The 26,637-nt window shown below is 43.0% G+C and overlaps 1 protein-coding gene across 2 annotated transcripts in view; it reads left to right on the top strand.

Annotated features, from left to right (window-relative positions):
* The window catches only part of CA10 (carbonic anhydrase 10), a 485,859-nt gene that overhangs the window by 282,872 nt on the left and 176,350 nt on the right, over positions 1 to 26,637 (top strand). The gene's annotated exons all lie outside the window — the stretch shown is intronic.

Here is a 26,637-nt window from a genome sequence, read left to right on the forward strand (position 1 = left end):
TCTCATTCTGCCCATTGTGCCAGGCCACCAGCATCCAAGACAAAGAAGGGGCTCCATATGGGTCTAGTGTAACTTCATCATCTCCATCTTACAGGAATTCATTAATTTGAACAAACACTTAACGAGCATGTATTTTCTGAGTGTGGCTTATGTGTTAGGTACTGTGTTAGGTGATGCATTTGAACAAGGCATCGCAATTTTTGAATTCCAAAAGGATCCTCTCACACCTCCGCCTGCTGGGCCACTGTAAATGGAAATACTGACCCACATAGAAATGACGAGTCCCTTTCCGTGACCCAGTTGTGTGCCTGGCACCTACAGGGGAGGTACTCACTAAACATTTTTGAATGAATAAGTGAATGGATGCGTATACAACACACCTAATGAATGAATACTTGGCACAGATTTGTTTGTGTGTCTGTGTTCTGCAGAAGGCCAGTGCTGCGTCTCAGCGTCCGGCTATCCTCAATGCCTGGCCCGACACCTGGCATGGATCAGGGCTTGTCGAGTGAATGCATGAGTGAAAGGATCAGGCCAGTTTAGGCCCAATCAGGAATGTCAAGCTAGCATCAGAAATGCAGCCAGAATTGGGACAGGCTTAAGTGAGGGAGGTTCTTGCCTCGGGTGCAAAATTTTTAAGGGGACCCCCAAAAAACTCAATAATCAAGAAAGATCATATTTTAATGAAATGATACATTTAAATTAAACATTTTTTTAAAAATCAAGACAGGATCGAACCGGGCCAGGATTAGGTAGGATGAGTAAGGTGAGTTGTCGAGGTGCAGAGATAGATCCTGTCTTTGCTTAAAATTGTGACTTTTTTTCATCCTGGGCTATCTTTTACATTAATTCTGATTGATTAAAATATTACATTGAACTATTATTTATCTTGATCACTGAGTTTTGGTGTTCCCCCTTAAATTCTGTACCCAAGGTGAGCATCTCATTTGCCTCACCCTAGTCCAGGCCCTGTAACAACAGCAGCTGGAACTAAAATTCTTAGATGTTATATTCTGTGAAACATGCTTTATGTACATTAACTCACTAAAGTCCCAGACAGCCTTGTCAGGAAGGTGCTGTTAATGATCTCTGTTCTATACGTAAAGTGGCTATGACCTGAGGAGACGAAGCTCTCCTCCTCGGGTGTCACAAATGGGTGATAGGTGTGAGATACTGAGTCCCTCAGCCCTCAAAGGGTGCTGAGCAGAACCTGAGGCAATGGGAGCCACCAGTCCAGGTGCCTCCAGCCAAAAGCAGGCTCCCTCCTTCTCAATTACCATCCCTTCTGAGAAGCCCCACTGTTATGTGTACATCACTGCTGCCATCAATATGGCAGCAATTGTACAGTGCTAACAATTTTGAGATACATCCCTACTTCAGAAATTTTATAATCTGGAAAAAATTTTGGTAGCTTGGAATGGGATGAAAGAAGGTATTATCATCTCCCAAGTAGCCATGGCATTGAGAAAGGTTGGGAAGATACCGCTCAAGGATTTTGGCAGCATGCCTATCTTTAAATTTCCACAAGTCCACCCACTACCCCCAGATGATTGAAAGCTGATGTGATTGCTGTAAAGAGATAAACTTTAAACTAACAGAAAGGTGGAGTTTGCTTAGGACGGAGATGCTGCTTTGTTTGCCATCTGGAGAGATTTCCCCGAGAGAGGAAAGATTGCAGTTATTGGTTGTCTGATTATATTAATCTTCGATGTATTAAGAATTTTATCTGCTCACAAAATTACTGGGAGCCACAAATTAAAGAGGAAAGGGCTGATGTCATACAGCTGATTAGAGACTCAGACTCTTTTCCTTAGCAGCATCCATTTAAAGTAAATCTATGATGAGCTACAGAGAGGTTCCCTAGCTGGCATCCAAAGTCTCAGAGAATGGCCCTGGGTTTATTATATAACACTACACAGTTGATGTTATTCCACATCCAAAGCATCTGCCTACTCCATCACCAACAATGGGCACACCTAATTAATTGCATTCCAAAATACTGCATTAAAATTTATTTATACTTAAAATATACAAAGCAATGCATTGATCTAAGTCAGCTGTTGGCTTCCTAACCATTTTAAGGCATGATCACAAAACACAAAACAGCTGAGTCTGCCTCGCCATCATTTTCTTTTTAATATGTCTTTCAAGTACAGAAACAGATCAACCCTACAGTGGTAACTACAAACTCACTAGTGCTAGACCTATATGATTTGCTTAGAAGGCTTGAAATTCTCCCTCTTGTTACATTTCATCAAAACTCCAAACCAGCTGCAGGACAAATAAAATGTCCTCTCTGCTAATGTTCAGGAGTAATGAGAGATTAATATGAAGGTGGTATAATCTGGAGCCCAGCTGCCCAGGTTTGAACCCAGCTTTGCGTCTTACTGTGCCTTAATTTTCCTTATTCATAAAATGGGAACAATCTTCTTAAGATTATTGACAGGATTTAATGAATTAATATTGGCTAAGGGCTTAGAACAATGTGTGGCACCTGGTATGTAAGATTAGCCGGCATTTCTGACCATAAACAGCCCCAGGTCAGGGCTTGTTCGTTCCTCCAAGGGGTCCCTGTAAAACAGAGCTTATGATGTAAGTGGATCTGTTTCCCCTCCTCTGCTCTTCCTCCTCCTCCTTCAGTATAGGATGTTTGCAATTATTGCCTTCAGGGTGCTTTTCATACAATTCCTTTGGCAAACAAACCTACAGGGCAAACAGATTCTGGAATAAAAAGATTGGTCAAGCCCACCTCATCTCCTCTGGATTCCTGTTGAACTTTGCACATATGCCATTATTGTCCTTACCCCATGATCTTTTTATGGGTTTGTCTCCCCTGCTGGACATTGATGAGCCCTTATCTTATTCCCCCTTGTATGCCCAGGACATTACATCCTGTGTCCAGTGCACAGCAGGTACTTGATAAGTTTGTATTAAATCAGGCCTGGCTAATGCCTGAATCCGTGCACCTATGGCATTTCTATGAGGTACTTGTTTTCTCTCTGCTCCATGCTCAGGGATCCACTCCCTCTTTGGTATACTCACTGGCAAAGCTGTTGGAAGTTTCCTGACTTATAGCATATCCCAGCAGCAGAGCTGCCTTCATTTGAGCTTTCCAAGGAATCAGGGTGATCAGAGACAAGCTGTTCTCTGCATAGATGGGTCTACTTTAACCTTCTATGATGTTACTCAGTACAGTAGAAAGCCAGAATTGAATCTACATCCAAGAGAGTTTTCCAAGGGGATACGAGAGGCTTCAGATCATTTTTGAAATACATGAGGTAATGAAACTAATAAAATATCTAATTTATGAAAGTGGCAACCTCCATTGCATCGAATCTTTACATCTCAGAGATGGCAGGCCTTTATGAGAGAGAGTTCTGTGGAAGAAAGAAGCCTACTTTTTAACCTGTCAGAAATAGGAGGAAGGATAAGGAGTGTAAACCAAGTCATGAAAAGTTATCAGAGCCTTGGGAGAAGAAATTTCTGTTCAATTCTAAGTGCAGCTTGAGTAAAGTGGGATCTTCAGGAACTTCAGAGGTGAGGAAATTGGATCTGAGGGAACAAAGGGGCCTGTATTAGTTGTTTATTGCTGCATGACAAATCACCCCAAAACTCAGTGGCTTAAAACATGAGCATTAATTTTCATGTAGTCTCTGTGGATCAGGAAATTGGAAGCAGCCTTGTTGGGGGTTCTGGCTCAGGATTTCCCGTGTGGTGTAGTCAGGTTGTTGGCAGGGGCCACAGTCATGAGAAGCCTTGACCGAGGCTGGAAGATCCCATTTGCAAGATAGCTCCTCACTGATCCACTTCCAAGATGGCTGCTCACTGATCCACTTCCAAGATGGCTGCTCACTCGCTGGGCTGTTGGCAGGAGGCCTCACTTCCTCACCACAGAGGCCTCTCTGTAGGCTGGTTGAGTGTCTTTATGATGCAGCAGCTAACCTCCCCTAGAGTGAGAGATCCAAGAGAGAGCAAACAAGAAGGAGGCTGCAGTGCCTTTTATTATATGGCCTCTGAAGTCACCACCCTCACGTCTGTTTTATTCTGTCGGTTTGAAATGAGTCACTAAGTTCAGCCCACAGGGGCTCCACCTCTTGATAAAAAGAGGTAACCAAAAATCTGTAGACATATTTTAAAACCACCACAAGGACATTGTTACACTGCCTTCCCAGACACCATTTAGAAATGCTGGGCTTTTCTAGTCTCATGTGAGACACTGTGGTCCAGTGAATAGAGAATATTTTCAGAAGTTCCGTTTTATTTTAACAATAATGGATACCTGGAGAAGGCCAGTTAAAGTGAATTCTCTTAAAATAAGAAATAAAATTTATTTCTAAATGAATGAAAAATGTTTTTACTGGGACTTCATAATGAAAAATTATTAAAGTCAGTGTATTTTACTTAAATTTGAAAAAAAAACAGGTTATAAATATAACTGTACAAATTATTAAAATGAGGAATAAAAATTGTCTTTTTCCCCCCTTTTGGTATAATTTTCCCAACAAAATCACATGATTTCACAATATAGACATCACTTTTATTTTTACTTTCTCAACATAATCATAAAGAGGGTTGTTTTTGCAAAATTCAAGGATTTTATCCATATTCCTTTATTCCTTTGGTATCCATGGCATTCTCTTCTGTAATGCTTTGTCTGTCATTATCCTTGAGAATTTTCTCTTCTCCAGATAATACCTAGTTGTATTTCTGCCACATAATCATGTCAATAATTCTGTATGTAATTACAGACGTTCTTCAGCATCACTTTTTTTACTTCATGAAATATTATATTTTTTGGAAAATTTGAAAATTTATATTATGCTCAATTTGCAAATTATTTTTCACAAGAGTCAATGAGAGAGCTGGAATAATGTTGGCTACGAGTCTAGTGTTAAATAGGAACTGATCTTGTATGGGGACTGATTTTATAAGTGGTCAGTTCAGTAGTGAATATTTTCATGCTACTGTGAATTTACCTCTCTCTAAACCCTCACAGCTGTGGAGGCTGCAGTCCTGAAAACCCAGACAAAAGTATTCCCTGGCCTTCTTCAGCTCCACCTCCCTCCCTCAAAAGTAAAGATATTAAGATCTTCCCACCTTTTTTTAAGCATTACTGTGAAAAAGAATATATTAGATAGAATTACTTTGAAGAAAGGTATATTTGTGTAGGGAACAGGTGGTGTATACAGTTAGAGACTGTTACTAAGATTGAATTGCATCAAGAAAATGTTTATTGAATATGAGCCCATGTCATTTCAGAAAACCAGGAGAAGTTACCAGAGCCTTCATGTGGGGGAAAGTCAGCCAGCATTGGATGATTCTAATTTAATCTGTCCTGAAGCAGAGGTCTGGGATTTCTTCTTTAAAAGTCCCTTCCACTTGAATGAATGTGCAGGACAATCAGTATCAAAAATAAATAGGAAATCTGTTTTATAAATGCTGTTCAAAGTTCATTCAAAGGCTGTGTGATTAGAGTAGGCAATCGAAGACACTCTTTGAGCCAAACATCAGGGGCCCATCCACCATAAGCTCTCCTTAAGAGAATGGCTCATTCCCACAGTAATCCTCTCCAGTCCCAGTCTTTTCCAATTGGATGTGTTAGCCCCTTAGGGTTCTCCTGCTAACTTCAAGAAACAGACTGCCCCAGCTGCTAGAGATGTCTCCATGGTTCATTTATTCTGAAGCTGTTGTTATACCTTCACTTGAGCTTGTCTCTGGGTTAACTTAGCTGCCCCACTTGAGTATCTCCATCACTTCTGGTTTCAGCATATACACAATGGATTTTCACTGATTCACATGGTCACTGTACTTCCATATTATTCGTAGAGAACCTAACAAGGCTGCATATAGTCTTTCCCCTTGCTCAACCTCTGGAAACTACCCATCTGCAGCACCAGTTCTGCTCATTTTTCTGCTACAAAAACAAATTTTTGCTCGTCTCTCACAGGTTCATCTGTAAAAAATACAAAAACCAGCTGCAGTTGGGGAGTTGGGCTCTATGGTTCCATACGTTGTTTCTTTTCTCAGAATAAAATGTTTAAATTTTAATTACTTATTGATTTATTGACATGACTTTTATTAAAAGCAAAAGTGATTTGATATGCACAGAAAATAAGTGATCAGTTATACATACATCTCTTTGTAAATGTATATGTGAGAGAGTTTGTTGCCAATAAGGCTTTATTTTTTATAGGGACACATTTCCAACAAATAAACCTAGTAACTGCCAACTCTTTAAAAACACACAGATTCTGATAGTAAGCACAGAATTATCTGTCAGGGAACTGCTCCATTGCAGCCGTGTCTAATGGGTACACAGGACATATTTTGATATTTCTGCAGCCCCTGCTCACAGGCAGCCAGCTCTCTAAGCCTGACATTTTCTTTATGAATGTATCACACTGTTCATGACAAGAGTTCCTTGCCCAGAATCAGCTATCTTCTTGAGCCTGGTCCTGGTCTAATAACACCCTTTTCCTTTTCCTTTTCTTTTGAAATAAAAGGTATTATATGCAGAGAGTAACTGTAAAAGACCCTATTGGCTGCCCATGTAATGTCTGCTTCCTTTGTCCTCGTCACTAAGAGAGTACTGATTTTGTTCAGGTGGCTACTCAGAAAAAGTGACCCCAAATCCCAAATAGTGTAAGACCTTTGTAGTAATCTCATAAGCCTTTTAAGTGATTGGATTAGAGGCAGAGATGTAACTCTTGTCAGACCAGTAGGACAGAAAACCATCGGGCATTTGTGAGAAATGTTTCCTGACTCTCTAAGAGAGACATAAGGGGGAGACATTGTCTCCTTTCCCCCTAGTCTTGGCATGGCTGGATGTGATGTCTGAAACTGCTGAAGAAGCAAAACTCACAGAAGAAGACACGCCCACAGTGAAGGGGACAGAGCCTGACATACCCTGCCTGGAGCCTTCCTGACCAAGGGGCAGCTTACTCTGCGAGGTCATCAATCTCCTTAATATTAGGCTGGTTCAGTCCAGATTTTCTGCTATTTAGAGCCAAAGTGGTTTAACTGACATAGTGGCCAAAATAATTAAATAATCCAGGCTGTGTCCTTTGCTTGGAGGGGGTTTCTATACCTCCAATGATTTGAATGTCCCCGGTGCCCTCTCTTCAGAGTGGAACAAACCTCTCCCTCATCCAGTTCCCCTGAACCTATATGCCTGTATCCTGCTATTTATCTTACTTCCTGGCCTCATATGGTTTGTCTTCCCACGTTTGCACTGGGAGATCTCCTGCAAAAGAGCTAGATCTGTACCAGAGGTACTGCCAGGGCGCCATTAAATAAAACAGATCACCAAGGGAGATGGTTCTTAAGAGTGATTGCATGTTGGTTTATTGAAAACTACGTTTCCAGAGTTTGAAACAATACCAGTGCCACGGATATGTTGCAGAGGCCACGGAACCAGTAAAAGGGGCTCTGGAAACCAGCTAGAGATCCACAGATAAAGTCACACTGGATGGCAAATGCAAATGACACCTGTACTGAAGAGTTAATGTTGGGAGAGGGGAGACTTGGGCAGGGACCCTGACTTCTGCTGCTTCAGGAAGGTGGGGGGGAAGGAACCAAGAGGTGAACTCCCTCCTAAGGACAGGCAAAAAGGACTGTGTGTCATACAAAAAAAACGTGCTCTTCAGGAAGGCAGGAGCCTGACTTTCTGGCTGATGTAATGAAGGTCACTACTGTCTGTCCCCACTGCCGTCACTTAGCCCTGCAAAAACATTAATTCAGCTGTACTTCCAAAGCAGCAATCCATGCCACTCAAACAGGACTTGGCTCCATTTTTCCTTCTGTTCTCTAACTGCATGAGTGTATTCTCTCCGGGATCTGCCTCTGCTGCTGCTTTGGTTTCCATGTTGGTATGTTTTGTTTACGATATCTGGAGTAATAGCCACACTTTTTTCTGGACTCTGGTTGTGATGTTCTGCCTCCATACTCAAAACTGCATGGCCGTCTCCCTCATGTAGTCATTTTCCTGTTGACAGTGTCTTTACTGTGTCTTTCCCATTTGTGCTTCCTTTGTGCTTGTATGATCCACAGGAATCTCTGACCCAATATATTCAAAACTGAAATCATCCTGTTTCCCTTCCTCAGTCTTAGAATACTCTCCTAGGTCAGAAGCATGGGAAAGAGCCCTAATTCCTTCCTCCCCTTTTCTATCACTTACTAGCTCTGTATTACTGTAACTGTAAGGAATTATTACCAGTGTATTTATTTTAATGTGGTTGGGATTGGCTTCAGAGTCCAAGTGCATTTCAAAATCTGTTGTTGGGGTAGACATGCCCTGGTAATATGTTCAGAATCTAGAAGAACTGCATTCTGCACTTTTGTCCACATTAGACATCTAACGAATGCCTGTCGGATCACCCAGTTTTCCCAGGAAGGCAGCACGCTTGGTGGCAAGAACATGACCTTGAGCTAATGAAATAATCAGTGCTTAGTGTGTCCTCTATTAGGCATTGTGCTAATAACCACCTTACCTGCCTCCCCAGTGAGGTGGGTGCTGTCGTTACTCCTGTTAAGGTGGAAACCTGAGGCTTAGAGAAGTTTTGTGATTTGTCCAAGGTCACACAGTTAAGTTATGGGCCCAAGGGTCAAATCCAGCTCTGCCAGACTCCAAAGCTGGTGCTCTGAACCCCCGGGCTCTATTTATTTTATCTCCCTGATCCCAAATTTTTCTTTGTAAAAAGAGACAGGTGCATATGTCCTAGGGTTAGTGTAAGGAGTAAATGATGCAGTGGAGGCAAGGCACTTGCCACACTGTCTGACACTGAGTAATGCGTCATCAAAATTTTAGGAACCTGTTACTCTTAGTTGCCTATGTGTTGCTAATCCCCAGGATCAATTTTCCTGTGGATTTCTCTGCCAGGGCTGTATTTGTGTCTTCTCTGAAGTTTTCTGATTTTCTCCTTCACTCTTGCCTTACCTTTTGTCAGTTACTTGACTGTAGGCCAACTCCTTCCTACCAGTTGTAAGCCCCCAGGCTCCGGTCATTCCTTGTGGACCTAGTCATCAGCCAGTGCCTGCTCCACTTACATTTTTTACTTTTCTACACCTTTTCTACAATGGAGAGCACTTTAAGCATGGCATTCTGAGTATCACAGGGAAGTGCTGTACATATTCAAAGCCTGTTGCTTCTTTTTTTATTATTTATTTAACCGAGGCCTGGAGTCCTATTTTCATGCATTGTGTCTCCCTCCAGCAAACATTTCTGAGTGTCTGCTCTGTGCCAGGTGTAATGTGAAGAGGCATCAGGGATAAATATGTGACTAAAACAAAATCTCATGTGTCCCTCTAGGAAGCACACAATTTAGTAGGAAAAAAAGAGAAATGATAACAAAACGGCTTCATTACTCGTAGAGGTCCATGAGGGGCACAGTGGTGATGATGAGAAGGGGTGGTCCAGCCTTGGGTGGGGGAAGTGGAGAAGGGAGCAGCAGGAGCCAGGGTGGCAGAAGGTGCTGGGGAGCTGACAGGCAACCTTGAGAAGAACTGTGTATTTTCCAACCATCTTCTTTATGTCTGAAGTATAGGGCGTATATGGAGAGAGATTTAAACTATGCAGAGGGGAGGGGAATGGACACTTGCTCTATTGTGGAATGTTTCATTGAATTTCTGGGGAGCCTCTGGTAAGAAAATAATTGTCAGTTCTCAAAGTAAATAAGAAACAAGGCTATTTCTCTCACAGTAATAACTGCATTCAGCTCTTCGCTGCAATTACGCAGTTCCATCCCCTTTAATTGAGTCAGCGTACCAGCCATCTCACATATTTCTCAGGATTTCTGAAGCTATAGCAGTTCTAAGAGCCACATTTCCTTGGAGGTTCGGAGGCAAATGGGGATTGATTTAGGAGGTACTGGTTCCATCAGGATATTTCCTGCCATAGAAATAAATCAGCTAAGACATCAAAAATCTCTATCTAAAAGACATAGACTAGAACTGAGACCAAGGCAAGATGGTTTGTGAGAAATGCAACAAACTGAGAACCCAGAGCCAGGAGCCCTGATTCTGCTTCTGCCATTGACTTAGAGGTAAATCAACTGTCTCTCTCCATCGACTTTTTAAAAATCTGTTAATAAATATTTGCAAAATGAATGAATTAATTAATAAAGTTAAGATGATCATAATACCTGCACCACTACTTCACAAGAGTTTTAAACAAGGTAATTAATTATACATTGAAAAGATAAAATGCTTCAAGACACTTGCACTCCAATTCTTAAATCGGTGTGATAAATATCACTTTAAGGATTTCAGAGTCTGAGGCTACAGATTATTTCATCATCCAAATTTGTCCTTGACCAAGAGAGAAGAAACATTAACTTGAAGAGCAGGTGTTATATTGCATTTTTATTAAATAATTAGCTGGTTAGAAACTCCAAAAATTTAATCTCCTGTGGACCAGACTGGAAAGTAAAATGAGGAAGCTGTAAACAATGGAAAGTTTTTGACAGGGGTAAAATAATGATAATCATAAACCCTCATATAGAAATAATACTGGACATACGTAAAATATCTTACATCCTCCCATTTAATCCTGTACACATAAAATGATGTAATGGTGCTAGCTAATGTTTTCAGGGCAGCATCATATAGTGGAAAGAATATATGCTTTAGAATAAAAGAAACCTGGATTTAAATCCTGACTTGTATCAATTGTGTGGCCTTAGACAAATTATTTCATGACTCCAAGTTGCAATTTCCAGTCCTTGGTGAAATGGATTTGGCTTTTCATACCCAATGTTATCAGGTGGCTATAAGAAATAAATGGAATTGTGTGTGTGTATAGCATCTGCCAGAGTGGATCCTCAGAAGTGTTAGCCCACACCCACCTGCTTTCATATCAGGTACCATGATCCTGCTAAAAGAGGAGGAGCATGTTTTCTTGGAGACTCAGTTTGCAAAGAAAAGCTGTGTGCAAAGGCCAGCTAACTCGGTTCTGCTTTCGGTGCCTCTATCTTGGAGAACTCTCCCAAAGCCTTGGAGCTTAATCAGTACTAACCTGATGCTTTTTACTTCTTTCACCTTCAGTTAATATTTTTGTGGTCTACACTCAAACCAGTATCTATGTATCATTTCTTATGGCATTATAACTACAAACATGATATTTCATTTCCAAGTCTTTCTCCTCAGCCTCACACCCCCCTTCCCTCCTTCACTACCCCCTTATTCCCTGAGTAAGACCTTCCAATAGAAGGAACAGGTATATACAGTAAGAATTAAAACAGAATAAGTGCCCCCCCTTCTCTCCCCCCCCCCCATACTTAAACAAATTTACCTTTGGGAAGTATTTTCTGCACCCCTAGCCCTCCTTGCCAGTCCTCCTCGCTGACTGGGTCTCACTTTTTGTGCTACCACAACATCACAACATTCAGCACATGCTATAGCAATTGTTTTGCTTTCTTGAAATTTCTGCTTTCGTACTCACTGGGAGATCCTTGACCAAGGGGTCCATGGCACTTGACGCCGCTGGCACTTTACAAATGTCAAGCAGTGAGTGAATGCATGAAGTCACTTCTTTTCCTCCACCCTGAGCGTTTTAGTACATGGTGACAATGGGTGTAGGCAGGATGCTAAGGGGGCTCCCTGCAGGACAGTGTGGACAAGAGCCAGGTTACATATACCCTATCCCCACATTGCCTGATCTCTGCCCTTAGACAGACTGCTGCTCTGGTTGTCTTTGTCCTGTGGCTCTGATTGCAAAGGAGGAACCTTTGCACAAACTTTGAGTGTCAGGTCCTGGTGCCTTTTCAAAGTTCCTTTGCCTAGAGCATCCCATTGGATTTACAAAGGGGCCATGGTCTGTTGGGAAGAAAGATCCTATGAGTCGATGTTCGGTTTGCTAATGCTGCCGGAAAACAAAACACCAGAAATGGATTGGCTTTTATAAAAGGAGGCTTATTTGGTTATACAGTTATAATCACAAGGCCATAAAGTGTCCAAGGTAACACATCAACAATTGGGTACTTTCACTGGAGGATGGCCAATGGCGTCTAGAAAACCTCTGTTAGCTGGAAAGGCACATGGCTGGCGTCTGCTCTGGAGTCCTGGTTTCAAAATGACTTTCTCCCAGGACGTTCCTCTCTAGGCTTCAGCTCCTCAAAAATGTCACTCTTAGTTGCTCTTGGGGCATTTGTCCTCTCTTAGCTTCTCCAGAGCAAAAGTCTGCTTTCAACGGCCATCTCCAAAACGTCTCCATAAGCTGAAGCTCCTCTCTCAGCTCCTGTGTGTTCTTCAAAGTGTCCCTCTTGGTTGTAGCAAGCTCATTCCTTCTGTCTGTTCTTATATAGTGCTCTAGTAAACTAATCAAGGCTCATGCTGAATGGGTGGGGTAACACCTCCATGGAAATTATCCAGAGTTATCACCCACAGTTGGGTGGGGTGCATCTCCATGGAAAATCCTAATCCAAACGTTCCAACTTAATCCCCACTAATATGTCTGCCCCCATAAGATTGCATCAAAGAACATGGCTTTTTCTGGGGGACATAATATATACAAACTGGTAAAGTTGACATGACATTTTTCCTTTACAGTATGTGTACAGTGGCCAGAAAGAATGGCAGGGGAGAGATGGAGAGCCAGCCTTCACTTTTGGCCAGCTCAGCAAGTGGTTTTGCAGAGGCTGTATTAGTCCAGTCTGTGTTTGCTTCTCACAATCCCATTCAAGTCAATGAGTGAAAAGTGTGTATTGAAACATCAACTTCTACTTTGAGGTGTGTTCAGGGCGGGTGAGCATCTAAATTTCTCACCTCTTATTTAATTTTTCTTCTTTCTCCTCCTCCTCTTTTTGCTTCTCCCTGCTTTGGCCTTGATTGCCATCACCATCATCATGGATGCCATCACTACAGTTTGTGCTCTTCCTGCCGCACCTCTTCTGGGTGGCTAATTCTCACTCACCCCTCTAGTTCAAATGTCACTTTCTCTGCCCTTCTTCACAAGCCCTCTCTGTGCTCCTATAGCACTCTGCCCATTACACCCTTATGGCACTTAGTGCTACTATTTCCCATTCAGTTGGTTAAGTGGCTGACTCCCCATCTGACTCAAAGGCAGATGTCATATTGTTCTAGTTTGCTAATGCTGCAGAATGCAAAACACCAGAGATGGATAGGCTTTTATAAAACAGGGGTTTATTTCACTACACAGTTACAGTCTTAAGGCCACAAAGCGTCCAAGGTAACACCTCAGCAATCGGGTATCTTCACCGGAGGATGGCCAACGGCATCCGGAAAACCTCTGTTAGCTAGGAAGGCAGCTGGCGTCTGCTCCAAAGCTCCGGCCTCAAAACGGCTTTCTCCCAGGACATTCCTCTCTAGCAAGCTTGCTCCTCTTCAAAACATCACTCCCAGCTGCACTCAGTTAGTTTCCTCTCTCTGAGTCAGCTCATTTATATAGCTCCACTGATCAAGGCCCACCCTGAATGGGTGGGGCCATGCCTCCATGGGAACATCTCATCAAAATCATCTCCCACAGCTGGATGGGGCACATTCCAAGCAAATCCAACCAGCACCAAAAACGTCTGTCCCACAAGACCACAAAGATAATGGCATTTGGGGGACACAATACGTTCAAACCGGCACACGTATGTTAGTTATTTAAAAAAAAAAAAACAAAAAACACAAAAAGTACCCAGAGCACTGACCGCAGGCAGTAAAACTCAGTAACTGTTAGGAACTGGTGTTGGCATTAGCTCCTCTCCCACTGCTCCATGCCCTGGGAACTTGGAGGTGCTCCATGAATGTTTATTTTATTGGACTGAAAAATAACAATAAAACAACTTCCTTAAAAACATACTCTCATCCTGCCTTCTGCTAGTTTGCTTTCTGTGCCTGTGCTGGGCTCAGTGTAGAGGGGGACACTGAGAGCCAAGTGGTAGTGGCGAGTCAGGGATCACTGGTACGTTTGAGGAGAACTGCTACATTGCCAGCAGACCATAGCCCCACCCCTTAGGTGCCTCAGAGTACAACTTGACTCACAAAATATATAGGTCAAGGAGAAGTGGCCTCTCTCCCCAACCTTATACTCCAGGACATGGCCTCAACTCAGATTCAAAGTTGCAGCCTTCTCAGAAGCATGTTTTCGTCTAGGACATGTCACTCTCTGGGGTTCACTGTTATCTCTTTCAATGGGAGAGGCTTCAACTTCCCACAAGTGCAGACTGGTGTTGGCCCAGGAATGAACAACCCCCTGAGAAGCCGGTGTCCAGCTGTACCTTGTTTGTCTGCAACTTCCTTGAGCAGCTGGTGCACAAGACCAGATTGCTTCTGCCGCTCTTTGGCGAATTTTCTCACACTCTGTATAAAAAGGTAGAATAGCAAGAGGGGCAGGTCCCTCTCCCAGATCAAAGCCCCTGGACACCTCTCTGTGGAAGTGGAAAGATTGGGTGGAAGGGGTGTCTTGCTGACCCTCTGCTTTTCATGATACTGTGCTGGTTGGCATACCTCCACTCCCCATCAGTGGCCACCTGTAATTCTCTCAACAGCCCCATAGATAAGTTTCATTGGTCCCTTTTAGCCATTGAGGAATCTGGAGCTCAACTGATTTAAGTAACTTGCTCAGGGACTCACAGTAAGTGGAGGAGCAAAGATTCAAGGCCAAGCGCCTGTGCTACCGCCTCACATGGCAGCTGCCCTTCCCCATGGAGATGGGCAGATGACGTGCTACTGTTGAAAAACCTCCCTCTCACAGCCTCTTAACTACCCAGTTTCCTAACCATGAGGCATAGTCTCTGCCAATCTCTCTGAACCTGCAGTAACCAAGGAAGTGAAACATCAATAGCCCAACTTTATTGTTATCATTCTGACAATAAGCAAATTCTCCTAAGCAATTGCCATTGCATCATCATGCTCTTACACGGTATAGAAAGAGAAACCAAGGAACGAGGCAGCTCCAAAATCAGCATTCACTCTCTTCCTGTTTTTCCATGAAAACCTGGGAAGTGCTACGTGCAATTTCACTTTACGTGACTGAAGTTGGGATTGTCTCTAAATCATTCTTATGCATCATATACTGCTTTTCAAAGGGAAAAAATATGCATTAAAAAGATTTGTTCAATCTTAAACCTGCCTCGGAGCATCCAAGATCAATGTGGAGGCTGATTAAGTTGTGCTCTGTAGATTTCTGCAGTCAAGTTCATCAAGGTGCCCATTTCTCTTCCGCTAATGATGCTGAACCCCAAGTTCTACTCTGAAGTGCTTTAATTTTCACTTGGTCATTGTGAGGAGACACTGACTTAATGAACTGCAAATAGGAAAAGAAAGTTACATAAATCATCTTTATATACTCTTCTCTGGTCTTACCATAGCTGTTCTTTCATCATTATGGTGCCTCCAGTGGCTTCTGCATACTCGGCAGTGGAAATTAAATTATAAACCACATTTTCGGCAATGTAGCACACGAATAAAAACATAAAATCTTTAGAATAAATAACAAAGATAAATTAATGTCAACACAGCACATTATTATTTTCATTGTATTACAATAACTTTCTCCCAGCTGATTTTCAGTTAGATCTTTTAGAAGATAGCTGTTCTTCTAAAATATGTATATTTTAGAACTACTGTCTATCAGTGAAGATTTTACAAAGCCGGCTTCCAGGAAGTGACTACTACACAGTAGCACATCTCCCCATCTCTGGCAGACAGTCCTGCCTTTCAAAATGATGAGATAATGAGTTTGTGGTTTGAACACAGCTCTGGGTTTTAAAGGTAGCATTGAGAATTAAAGTGAAGTATTAATTAAAGATTAATCAGAAGGGCTAGACCTCTAGTAAATTCAGTGTTTTTTGCTTAATTCTGAATGGCCCAGTGTGAAAGAGTATTTCAACTAAACTAGAATTTTAGTAGCTAGGTAGAAATTGGGAGAGCAAATGAGAGATGGAAAGAAAGAGAAATAATCCTGAGGGTAAATGCTTAAAAACGCATCAAATGCTTTTGAAAAAGAAGCTCTTAATCTGTGTCATGTTGGAGGGAAAGTATGCTGGCAGGAAGGGGACAGGATGTGTTGGTTTCTCCTGGACTGCAGGGTGATGGCATTAGAGATCCACCAGGGCTAATGGTCAGCCTACTTTCCTTTCAGCACAAGGGGAAGCCTGGATACCTGGAAGGCTTTACTGTCCTCTCCTAGCAGAGGTGCTAAGGGCAGGGCAGAGGAATGGGCACCTAGGTTTGACTCCAGGGTGCCTCCAAGCACAACTCTCTCTGCTGGAAGGGGAGCCTCCACCCACCCCAACCCCACCTGGAGGCTGGTGTTGCCCTGTCCCTCTCTTTCACAGAGTTTGGATCTCAGAACTGAAAAGGTCCTCAGAATCATTTAGTCTTACATGTGTGCCTCCACCTAATGCGTAAAACACTTCTGCAGGAGACCAGTGCTGTTCACTTACTTCCAGGGACAGGAACTCATTCTCACAAAGGCCACTCATTCCACTGTTGCCCAGCCCCTGCTGCATATGCCGTCTTCTGCTGCTGACAGTTTCTCTCCAGTAACGTAATTCTTGTCTTCAGCGGCTACAGCCTTAAAGCAGAAGTGAGATCACTTATTCACACACTAGTCCTGCTGATATTTAACGGCAGTGAATGTAACACTTCCGAGTTTTCTCCAGGTTAATCGCCAGTGGTCTTCAAACCATTTGATTGGCCACACTGGTCAGCTTCCAGGTGCTGAGGTAGGAGGGGAAGAGCCAGGGCAGACCTGGCTGAGGAATTTGCCCATGCCCCTGAGCAGATACATGCCCTCAGGTCCATCGTGAATGTATCTGAGCCTCTGATCCCTCAACTGTGAAGAGGGTTGTGTGGAAACTGAATGAGCTGAGGCATGCAGCATTTTTTTTTATAACATACTCATAAACACACTTTTGACAAACACCTCACCTTGCACTTGGTATCAAATTAGCTCTATTCTAAAATCATCAGGTGATATACCTGTATTGCCATGCCAGCCTACCTGGGAACACTCCACAATAGTACACCTCCTCCTGCAAAAATAGTTTTTGTTTACCACGTTCTGGGGATTGGGAGTGACTATAGCATTCAGTCTTCACAACAACCCACGAGACTATTGCTATCCCCATTTTATAGATAAAGAAAGGGAAGCGAGAGAGTCCTCGTCCAAGTCAGCCACACTGGCAGCATGAGGCACAGCTAGCATTCAGACTCAGGTCTCTCTGACGATGGATCCATCGAAGATTCTGAGCAACTGGAATTTGGACTGGGGGGGGGGGGGGAATGGAAACCAGAATGTGCTAGGGAAGGCCCCTTTTATAGGGGCAGATTCCCATCACCAGGTCTGGTCAAAGGGAGAGCAAACTTGGAATCTAACTGTGGTAGACATTTTCAGTTGCCTCCTCAGAAGCCACCCCCTCCCTTCTTTCTTGATTATAGCCCCTGGGTCTAAGTTTACCATGGCTACCACAGTCCTCTTCGTCAGATACTCCGTTGGCAACTACTAGTGGTTTTATGACCCAGTTCTGGTCAGTGAAACATAAGGTGGGCTTCTAGAAAATGTTTCCTCTTTAGTTTTTTATGTTGTTGTTGTAGTTTTTTAAAGTTCCTTTACCGCCCATCCATTTCTTTTCTACTTGGAACAATAAGGTGTGAAGTTGTAATGTTTGAAACAGTGGTAGCCATCTTGATTCCATGAGAGAATCAGCCTTTGGATGAAAAGTAAACATGGAAGCTGGGAGACTAGGGGCTGAATCCTTAACGATATTCTTTGTGCTACTGCCCAGACCCTAGAATCACCTATTCCCCCATCTGCTTCTTGTCATGTGAGAGCATGATCAGAAGTTCTGAGTTGTAAACAACAGAATTCACTTCTGCTAGTGCAAGTAAAAATGATAATTTTTAAAAAGATGTTAGCTGACTCACAGACTTTCAAAGAGAGCCAGAGAGCCTACTTTGGAACTACAGAAACAAGAATGATGTCCAGCCACTCATGCCAGGGGAACTGCTTTAGGTAAAACATCACTGTCACATCCCTTGCCCCTCAGCCCCAGTGCTCCTCTTGCCTGGACACTAGAGGCTCTGCTCTGACTCCCCTGAAGAAGCAGAAGCCCCACCACAGTGATGGCCAGAGTACTAAGCACCCACACCTAGCCGCCTCCTCATGTTGCTCTCTTTTTAATCCACGTCTTACGTGGCTGCAGCTGATTGGGAGAACAGGAGCTCATGCTGGTACTCTAGCAGCAAGGGAGTCTGGGAACACGGTTTTCTGGTCTCTATCTTTGGGAAGAGAGAACTTGTCTATTGAGATATAACCAAAACAGAGGAAGAGTATGGGGCAGCCACAAGTGATAAATATCCCCTGGAGTAAGATAATCATATCATCATTTCTTAAGCCCACATCAGTCAAGTATTTTGTTTCTTGCTCCGCTCTTTCTCCCACCCCACCACCCACTGACAGAGGTGGAGTAAGCAGCTAGGTCAACATGGTGACCTCTTTACTCAAGCCAAGTGTCACCTTTCTATACCTGGAACATACTGGGGGCTCAGCTCTGCAAGTTCAGGGCTACAAAAAGCCATTCAATGAGGTGATTCCTGAAATTATTCAAGAGTTGCAGCTTTATCGGTATCAACTGGACATAAACTCTTTTAGAATAAGGATAACAAGAGCTAGAAAGCATAGAGACACAGAATTTTAAGGCTGGAAGGGATCTCAGAAATGGTTTATTTTAAAAAAAATAATGCTTTTTCTAAATAGGGCAAACCTTAAAGAGACAGAGAGAGGAAAGACAACTTCACTCTGGTTCTACTATGCATTAATCATATATATTCTTAAGTTGAGGGACTGATTCAGAAACCCCAGCCCACTCCTCACCCTCAGTCACCCATGCGTAAATATACTAGTGACTTCTGGATGTCTACATTGACTCTTTCTGCCTTTGAGTCAGGGCTATTTCTAAACTTCATAATGAAGTCCCAATCACATTCTGTTCTACAAAAGAACAAAGACTTGGAAATAATCCAACTTTCACTCCAACCCTATCTGAGGAAGGTCTTCAACAAGCCAGTTGTCTCTCTGAACCAGAGTTGCCTGGCTTGAAATATTGATATGAATATTATAATCACATGCCTTTGTTTCCCAACTGCTAAAACAAATACCATACAGTGGGTTGACTTAAACAAGGAGAATTTATTGGCTCATGGCTTTGAGGCCAAGAGAAGTACAAAATTGAGGCATCAGCAAGGCGATGCTTTTTCCCCTAAAGACTGTGGCGGTCTGGGGCTGGCTGCTGGTGGTCCCTGGCTTTTCCGTCACGTGGCAGTGCACATGGTGGCATCTTCTCCTTTCTCTTCCAGGTTCATTGACCTCAGGGAGCTTCTACTCCTTCCTGTAACTTTTTCCCTGTGGCCTTCTTTCTAAGGCCTCTAGTAATAGGATTAAGTCCCATCCTGATTCAGTTGCCACACCTTAGCTAAAAACAGCCTCTTCAAAAGATTAAGATTAAGAACATATTTTTCTGGGGTATATAATTCAACCCTCCGCATGGCCTCACTGGGCTGCTATATGAATTAAGATGCCAATGTGCTAATGAGGGCATCTAGTCCAATACCTGACACATAGCAGGTACCTAAATAAATGCTACTCCCCTTTCCCCTTCCCTTTAGTCATTTAGCTTAGAAGGCATGCATTGGTTTTCAATTTCATACCGCCCTCAAGACTCCTTCCTAAACATTAGCAGGAGGCTTTTAAATGTAGCTCCATGCTGCTGCTTTTATTTGCATGGAGATGACATCTTTGCAAGATGTCACGGGAGGAATCCCTACAGCCTTCACTGAACAAAGCCTCAGCCCCTCACCTCCTGGTGTCTCTTGTTGCAGCCCAGTTGGTAACGATCAGCTCCACAATACAGTGCTTGAGTTTCCTGGGAGCAGGAATCAAGGCTCCAGAAATCCTTGTGTATAATGAATGTTTACAGTCACTGAAGCTATAAACTTGGTAAAAATTTCAAACGCCTTAAAAATTAAAAAAAACTGCAGGGAGGCTGCAGTGGGCCATTCAGAGGACTCTGGACACATCCAAGGGGCATGGGCTTTGAATAATAGAATCTATCCTGCCTACAACCTTCCTTGCTGTAAAAGCACTTAGATCCTCAAGCTGGACTCTGTGTGTCTGGCAGAAAAATCAGGAAGAGCTAGAGGTCAGTTCTTGGAAGGGGGCTCATTAGGCCTGGTGGTTAGGAGTCCAGCTGTCGCCCTCGGCCGTATTAGCACCGGGGCCCTCCACGGTCTCCTCTTGTCCCCTCCGGCAGCTGGCACCTGTGCTGGTCTTGTACTGTGCTCTGAGACCACAGTCTTGCTCATTAAAAAGAGTCATTGGTTTCCTGGCTGGCTAGACCCACTCTAACATCTGGGAGAAAGACATCAGCAGCCATCGAACAGCTGCCTACGTGTGAGGCACAGACCTGCTCATCCAGATGCATGTTCTCACCCTTAACACAACCCCAAGAGGAAGACTGACCACTGCTGCCACCCCAGCCCACTCCCATTTACAGGAGAAAAAAATGTTGAGTTTTACACGTTAAAGTGAGGAACCAAGGCTCAGGAACATTACTTAACTTACCTGATCTCATATACCTAAAAAGAGTCAGGAATTTGAATCCAGCATCCCTATTACTTTCCAGTTTCCCATACCATCTTTCTAGAAGAAGAGATAACACAGTCATTTCCACAAGTAAATAGCTATTTGCCTAAAGCAGGGATCAGCAAACTTCGACTGTAAAGGTCCAGAGAGTAAATATTTTAGGCTTTGTGAGACACATACGAACTGTCTCATATTCTTTGTTTTTCTTTGTGTTTGTTTTAAAAATGTGAAAACACAGGCTTTGAGCCACACTTGGACTGCTGGGTAGTTTGTTAACCCAGGTGAGAACCAGACATCTTAATGAGCTCAGGAAATCCAACTCCTTGCCTATGAAATAATAAAAATAGCTAACATTTACTTAATGCTTCCTGGGTGCCATGCACTACTTTAAGCACTTAACATATATTTACTCCTGGCAACAACTCTGTATTATTATTCACATATTACAAGTGAGAAAATGAAGCAAAACTGATTAAGCAACTCAACTTCATGTCTGGTGACTAAGCTAGGACTCAAAACCAGGCAGTATGGTTTCAGAATCCCCACTTCAAACCACGACCTACAGTAAATCTTTGGAAGGTTTATTTTATTTCATGAACAAACTGTATTTAGCTATGAAACAGCCCTTTTGAGAAGTCCGTGGATAAGAAATACTTTTGCTTTCCATGTTTGGATTTCTCTGAACTATGATTCATCTTAGCGGATCTTGGGTTTGTTTTATGATGCACTGTTTTAATGGCTGGATTTCCTTGGAGTTACTCTAAATAAGTGGGTAAGTTAGGGTCTTAAGAGGCCTTACTTTGATCATAAGAAGTCCTAGGAATTCATCCATTCAATGAAATATTTTTTTAGTGTCTATCCATTGCCAACACTTATGCTGGGCCCTAAGAACAGTTGCATTAGAAATTATGTTCCTTGACCTCAGGGCACTCGTGGCCAAGTGAAGAAGATAGATGTGTATGCAGAGATAAAATGCAGCATATGAAGTGAGTGAGTAGAAGTTACACACAAAGGAGTAGGGAAGAATAGGGAAGGGATCATCCAGTGCTAGCTGGGACATGGGAAGACTTGAGAGAGAAGGCTGAATTTGGAGGGATGCTCTGAGTTTAAAGAGGCCAAGGCTGTGTGCAGTCCCCTGGTAGGATACTGGATGCTATGTCCAGCCTCCGACCACACTCCTAACTCCAGTCACTCCTTAGTCACAAGGGGGGAGCACATGCAGGAAATCAGTGATATAGGCTGCTGGAAGCTTTGTCATCTTCAGCACTTGGCCTCCGAGTTTGGGCATTGATGTTTCTCTAGCAGATGAAAGAAGAAAGCATGAAGCGGAGAGTTTTACGGACCCAGTTTGAAAGTGGTGCACATTACTGACCACATTCTTTTGGCCAGAACTCGTAGGCCACACAAAGCCACAAGGAAGTCTGGGAAATGCAGATAATTGGTTGCACAGGACAGAACAGAACTAGGCTTGGTCAACGGCTAGCCAATCTCTGCCACAGAAGCCACTCAACCATCAAGTATTTGTGGAGTCCATAGTATATGTTAGGTTCTATGTCTGGAGATGGGATTTTTTACAATTACCTCCAACAAGAGATTTATAATCTATTTGTAGTTAAGCCACAATGTCATAAGTTTTAAAAGGCACAGGTGGTATGTCTATTGTTGGCTGCATACTATCGATTCCATCAATTCTAAGAAAAACATCTTTATCACATTTTAACGTCTCTGAACTAGTAGTATATTTTACAGCAGATGATGACCACAGGCATCAGCCTTCCAGATACAGGTGGATAAAAGTAAAGGCAGGATCTGGGGGTCACCAATATCCAGCACAAGTAGGGCTTTGAAGAATACATAGACTATGGATTGAGCCTGATGAAATCCACCCAGGGAAGATATGATCACCTCCTCATTGCTTTATAGCCTATAAAGCCCTTTCATATCTCTCTGATTTGCTGTCATAACAACACCCTGGGGTATTCAAAGCAGAGGAATTATCCATTCTTGTTACTTGAAGAAACTGTGTTCCCCACATCTGAGCTGGAAAGGTCCAGTTGGCACTTGAAGGTGGGGCTCCTGGAGCCACCTGGTGCTATTTCCACTGAATCAATGACACACCTTGCTGAGGGTGTCCCAGAAGGTCATCTCCATGAAAATACATCATCGCTAGTCACTTATTGCTGCACTTTCAATAGATAGCACCTTCACTTCTTCTGTAATTAGAAAGCACTGTACACTTTCCATCCACTATACAGAAAGGTCATGTAAAATGCATGGAAACCTCTGTCCTCCCAGGACCTGAGAGGTCATTTCTATTGGGCAGATACTATTCCTGTGTTCCTTCTTCAACAAGTACTTAATTCAGCTGCTATTTTGCACAAGGCAAAGATGAATCCACACAGTCTAATAAGAGAGATCAGACTTGTATAGAGTAAAAGAACAGTGAGGTGCTTTGAAAGACAGAGAAATAAAGGGTTTGGGGCTGTTATAGGAAGAGCATCCTTGTACCTTAGAGTATCAGGGAAGGCAGCATGGAGGAGGTACCTTTTTATGTGAGCTTTGAAAAAAGTTAGGCTTAGGACCAGCAAGAAAAGGAGAGGGGCATGGGGCAAGACAGTAATTCTGTATATAATGTTTTATTGAATTAAGAACAAAAGTAAATATGTTCAAAGGTAGAATATATAAATCCAACAGGCCTACATGTTACATAGAAGAGGTCTAGTGTCTTGGCTAAAGGCCTGGATTCTGCAGTCAGACTGCCTGAGTTCAAATCCCCAGCACTGGTGTTCACTACCCATGTGGCCTTGGATAAGTTACTTAAGCTCTCTATGCCTCAGTTTCCTCATTTGGCACATAGTCCATTCTGGATTAACAATTATAATAATATTACAAGGATGTCCTCAGAAGAGCTAAAAAAAAAAAAAGAAGAAGCATCAGCAACCCAATTAAACCTCACCTTTGACACAATCTTTGATAATGTATCATCGGCATTTTATACATGTTCTTTAATCCTGTTTGTCACACGAAGATACGTAGTCAGTGGGCTGAAGCATCGTGAGCCTCTGATTGAAGCTTAAGAAGCATTGTGTTTGGCATGCCTAATGATTTCCATTGTGCTTCAGTTAGATTAGATTAGAAAACGTTCACTTCCTCTTGCTAGATTTACTTCTTCATTTTTCTGTTTTCCACTCATGTTCACAAAATCATAAGGGAAACGCAACAATAGTCTAGTAATTGATGCAGCATGGCTGTACAGACAGTAGCCCTGACAAAATGAGCAAATAGCTGGGGGATGGCGCTGCAAACACCACACTTCTGGAAGGCCTCAGTCAGCGGGGTAGGAGCTCGGAATTTGTGCGGTCGAGACAGCTACACATTGGTAAGTGAGAGGTGTCCTCAGCCCACCATGGTTTGGGGACTATGAAAAACCACAGACGTGTCAACGGTTCAAAAGGCAGATATCCCAAAGCAAAGGCCTAGAGAGAGGAAATCCCTCAAGAGTGAGAGATTCAGCACAGAGCTAAGTGTGATTAGAGCCCAAAACAGGACCAGGGTAATATCACATTTTAAATAAAGGATCTATGCTGGTCTGAGCTGTAATGGAGCCCAAGACAAAGAGAAAAATCAATCCTGTTCCTTTCTTGACTTAAAATGTAGATATTCTGTCCATGGTGGGCTTTTGGTATTGATTTTGATATTTTTAGAAAAATATTGCATGACAACATTATTTATCTTGACCACTGAGTTTTGGGGTGTCCCCTTAAATTTTGTACCAAGGTGAGTGTCTCCCTTGCCTCACCCTAGCCCCCACCCTGATAGAACGTGGGGTGCACGAAGGGAAGTATTGGAAGAGGTTTCTTTGAAGTCAGCTGCCCTGGGATCAAATCCTGCCTCAGCCCGAGCCTTGGCCACATTCTAGATACATCATTTTGGGCAATTTCTTTTAAACCCTTAGTTTCTTCCTCAGTAATGGGACAGTAATAAAACCTAACTCATGGGTTTGTTCATTCATCCAACAAATATTTACTGAGTACCTATTATATACATGTTAATAAAACAGAAGCCTCTGAGTTTAAGACATTTTCATTTTAGTTTGGGAGACTAATGAAATGCATAATGTATGCATAAATAAATGCATAATATAATGTAGCATAATTATAATAAGTGCTTAGAAGAAAGATAAAGCAGGGTGGGTGACAGAGTGAGAGAAACAAAGAGGAGCAAGAGAAGAGGTGGATCTGGTTCAGAGAAAGGCTACTGAGAAGAATAAAGGAGCTAATTATCTATAAAGCGTATTGCACAATGCCCAACACATCATAATACCTTCATAAATGTTGTTGTTCATGTTGTCGTAAGTAGGAAAAAATAAATTTGGAAAGGTAGTTTGAGACCCCTGAAGCTGAAATTCCAGGATTCTGAGCAATTCTCCCACTAAGCACACACACACAGACTTAAAGCGTCAATAGCTGTTTTCATTACCTGGTTCCGCTCCAGGAACATGGAGGTCTCTTGCCTGGAGGTCTCTTGCTAGGCGGGAAAAAAGGTTGTACCCTACCCTCCCTCCACAGGGAGCCACTTGGGCTACTGAACAGAGAAAGACCAGATATGCTGAAGATAGTAAAAGACATGAGCAGAGCCGGGAAAACAGCCGCTCGGTAATCGATGCACTGAAAGGGAACGTGATTCCTTTCAAGAGCAGCCTCCAAACCACCGGCAGGAAGCATCAGCCAAGCGCGGCTCCATTGCTGGGAGCTGGGGGCAGCCCACCCACAGCCCCCTGCCCAAGTGGCCTTCTGCCAACCTCTGGATGAGACCGTCCTGGCATTTCACCAGCTCATTTCATGGTGTTTGGGTTCCAGCAAAGCAGCATATAGAGAAAATGAAACCTTCCTCTTCTTCATCTGGACTTTTTATGCCTGTTTTAAAAAAAGATAAACAAAACAAAACAGAAAACAAAAGTAAAGAAAATAACCTGCTGCCCAGGTTAGAAAGAATAGGGCTCAGGAAAAGGTTTAAAACCCTCTCCGTTTCATGAAACCTCTAGTGAAGAAGGCTGTATCTCCTCCTTAGGCCATTGAAAAAGGATTCTGGACTTGACTTCACTCCATCTGGAGAACCACTTATAGTTCCCCAGAGGCATAAGGGTCCTTCCTTCCTTTGTGCCTCGGCTCTTGGTATTTGGATCCTCCATCAAATACATTATCCCCTCTTTTCTGTCCAGCTGACACCTTTTAATTCTTCAAAACTGAGGTCAGGAAGGACTCACGAGCCTTCCCTAGCCCCACCCAGTCCAGACAGATGCCCCTTCTCTGTGTTTCTGGTGCACCACCTTTCCCGTTCATTCAGTCACTACTTACGGAGTGCCAGGCACTCTTCTAGATGCTAGGAATATATCCATGAATCAAACGAACAGGCATGGGGCTTCCATTCTTTGGGGGGAGGACAATAATCACCTGAGCCATTAGAAATATGTCCACTGACATTAAGTCTTATGAAGAACAATTAAACAAGAGGGTAGTGATGATGGGAGGGCGTGGGTGACAGCTTAGGTTAGGATGGTCAAGAATGGAGTTTTTAATCAGATGAGGTGTGAACAGAGACCTGAAGATGGTAGCAGAACAAGTCATGTGAATATCTGCAAAAAATAAAAATAAAAAAGGATATTCTAAGCCAGTACTAGTATAAAAGAAGCTGTGAAACTCTGCAGTGGGTGTGTGCTTCAAGGAGTCAGAGCCAGGCAAGCAGCCAACGTGTGGGCTAAGCCAGGAAGAGAGTGGAGGAGCAGAGGAGGGCCGGGACCACATGGGTAGGATCCCATAGCCCCTTGTTAGGACTTAGGTTTTTACTCTGGGTGAGGTGAGAAGCCCCTGGAGTATTCTGAGGAGAGGAGTGATGTGTTCAGACTCACATTTTAAAAAGATCTTTTTGGCTCCTAGCTGTAGAATAGACTGGAGGAGAGTAAAGGTAAAAGGAGGAAAACCTGTTAGGAGGCTACTCAAATAGTTCTGGTGAGAGTCAGCACTAGTTTGGACTGAGGTAGCAGCACGTGC

The sequence above is a fragment of the Choloepus didactylus genome, chromosome 18, assembly GCF_015220235.1.
Source record: "Choloepus didactylus isolate mChoDid1 chromosome 18, mChoDid1.pri, whole genome shotgun sequence".
NCBI classification, from domain to species: Eukaryota; Metazoa; Chordata; class Mammalia; order Pilosa; family Megalonychidae; genus Choloepus; species Choloepus didactylus.